Raw genomic sequence first — 3,265 nt, forward strand, 5'->3', positions numbered from 1 at the left:
TGGCAGGTAGTCCACCCCCCGCAGCGCACTGCAATACAGACACCCTCCCCTTCTCCCTATTGCATGTTTGTATGAGGAAGGGGATATTCTCTGCCGGGCCTTTAGCTTCGCTCCCGCTTTGCAGCCCCTGTATTTTCCCCTCAGCTCGGCCGGGACGTTGTGCTGCTTCCTGACGTTGGTCTTCAGCGCAAAAAGTTATTTTCTTGAATAAACAAGACGGCGATCGCATGGTGGTGCCAAGTTATTTCAAAAAGTATCCATAGGATATGTAATAAAAAGTGCATAGAAAAAGAAAACACTAATAAAATATAACTACAAAGGCATGCAGGTACGGGAGACACTGGTAAGGCAGCCGTCTCCTACAGCACCGGAAGTAGTGTCCAGAAGCTGCTTCACTGCAGCATCAGCTGAAGGACAAACAGTTACAGCGAGAAGAACTTTAAACGGTTAAACCTGGAGGATGGCGCTGGATCCTGGAGAAGAATCACCAGTCCTATCAGATCACTTCATCTGGATTATTAAAGTCTGATTGATCTGAAGACTTTTCTGATGAAAATCTGCACATTCCTTATCTTTAATACTAATGAAAATAATTCATCTGCACATATTTTCTTGATATTTGATGCAGATTTTTTAAATACTGATCATACATCTGTAGATGCTGTGATAAAGCCAGAAACAGTGTTATATCTACTTACATATTCATGTGATTTATTGATTCTTAATGATTCTTAGTGACCTGAATCTGTGTTGCTCAGATTTTAATATCTGATCAGAAATTATGAACTGAATTATGATAGAGCCTGGGTTGCCCATGTAGAACGGCCACTCCCCCAGATCCTCATTGGCTCTTCACTGAAGGTCCTCCCGGGTCAGCGTGACCTTCAGCTGGCCTGAGCCTCAGGACCTGGACCGGCTAATCCACATCCGGCTCTCCGTTTACCTCCAAACTCAGAGTGTTTGCTCGGGAATTTGGACCTGAAGGTCACAGCTGAGACCGAGCAGACGCAGAGTTACGCAATCACGGAGCCACAGGTCCTTCAGGGTGGGCGGGGTCACCTGGCACCGACCAGGAAGCTGAACCAGAACAAAGAACCGGGTGGAGACTCCACGACAAACAAGGATGTTGACTCAGTTTAGCTGAATCCACTGAAGTCCTTCAGACTCAGAACCGACGGAGGCCAAAGAACTTCTCTGACCACGCCCACTTAGGTTCTGATGTTCAGCTGGTTGTTCAAACATCCACCTTCTAGAGTTCTGGTCCAAAAGACAAAAACCATGAAACTTTGGTTTAGAACCTGAAGATAGAAGCGGTTTCAGGTCTGCAGAGGGTGGACCGCTTCTCATTCATCATTTCCACAGAACTTTGGTTCTGCAGACAAACTGGACTCAGTCTGTCTGCTGCCGATCCGTCCTCTCTCTGCCCACAGGTGCTGAAGTGTCTTTAGGGAAACCCCGAACCCCACTTTGGTTCCAGTTCTCTGCGGCTGTCAGAACATGTGAACGGCAAGTGGTGTAAGAACCGAACCAGAACTTCTGCCATGGAGCCGTTTCACTCCGCCTGACTTCAGAACATGAACTGAGTGCAGAGGAACCAGACTCAGTCAAGCAGCTCCACGAACCCTGCTGGGGGTTTGAGGATTCCTGATTGGTGGACGGAACCACAAAAGACGGATCCCAACCAAACTGGGATCAAAGAAGAAACTGCTCTGGGATCGGGAGGTTCCAGTGGATCCCTGTCAACATCGTCTTCATCATTCCGGTTCTTCTCTGGTCCCTGAAAGTCTGAGGCGCTCCTGCGGGTCAGAACCCCAGGTTGTGACGTTCATGAGGTTGTGACCTCTTCTGAACCCAGGACGGACATCCTGGAAGGAGCTGAGTCATGGCGCCGATCCTCCCTGGGGAGGGAGGTCTCCCATGAACACCTCCTTAGAGAAACACCTGAGGCTTACCTGAGAACAAAGCGGCTGTGTGCGCTCTCTGAGCATCAACACGCCGTTTCACCTGACGGTGGATCAGTGACGTCTCATCCTGCTGCTCGAGGTTTTATGTTCTGGATCAAACCAGATCCAGTTTGATCCAGTTGGTCAGCAGTTCGAGTCTTACCTGTGGCTGGTCCTCAGGAACTTCAACCTGCCTGTGTCCAGATCGCTGCTGATTGGCTGACTCGAGTGATTCCACATCCTGATTGGTTGAACACACCTGACTGAGATCGTCAGCATCAGGAGGCACAGGGAGAGCTGGAGAACAGGCAGGTGGAGGTTTCTGAGGACCAGGGTTGCCCCGCCCTGATTCTGGGTCTGATGATGGTCTCAGGTTGGTGCTTCAGTCTAAGGTCGGACTTTGGTTGGTGTGTAAATGTCAGACGGCTGCAGATGAAAGGCTGCTGAATCTGATCCCTGAGTATTAAGAAACATCAAATGAACTAACACGTTCACATCTACGACAGAAGATTCAGAAACAGATTCGAAAACAGATTCGGAAATGGATTCAGAAACAGATCCAGTGACAGATTCAGAAACAAATTCAGAAACAGATCCGAAAACAGATTAAGAAACTGATCCAGAAACAAATTCAGAAACAGATTCAGAAATAGATTCAGAAACAGATCCGGAGACAAATTCAGAAACAGATTCAGAAACAAATTCAGAACAAATTTAGAAACAGATTCGGAACAGATTCAGAAACAAATTCAGAAACTGATTCAGAAACAAATTTAGAAACTGATTCAGAAAACAGATTCAGAAACAAATTCAGAAACAAATTCGGAAACAAATTCAGAAGCATCAGAAACAGATTCAGAAACTGATCCAGAAAAAAATTTAGAAACAGATTCAGAAACAAATTTGAAAACAGATTCAGAAACAAATTCATAAACAGATTCAGAAACAAATTCGGAAACAGATCCAGAAACAAATTCAGAAACAGATTCGAAAACAGATGCAGAAACTAATCCAGAAACAAATTCAGAAACAAATTAAAAAAAAAATTAGAAAAAGATTCAGAAACAGATTCAGAAACAAATTCAGAAACAGATTCGGAAATAGATTCAGAAACTGATCCAGAAACAAATTCAGAAACAGATTCAGAAATAGATTCAGAAACAGATCCGGAGACAAATTCAGAAACAGATTCAGAAACAAATTCAGAACAAATTTAGAAACAGATTCGGAACAGATTCAGAAACAAATTCAGAAACTGATTCAGAAACAAATTTAGAAACTGATTCAGAAAACAGATTCAGAAACAAATTCAGAAACAAATT

Source organism: Oryzias melastigma, linkage group LG6 (assembly GCF_002922805.2).
Source record: "Oryzias melastigma strain HK-1 linkage group LG6, ASM292280v2, whole genome shotgun sequence".
NCBI lineage: Eukaryota > Metazoa > Chordata > Actinopteri > Beloniformes > Adrianichthyidae > Oryzias > Oryzias melastigma.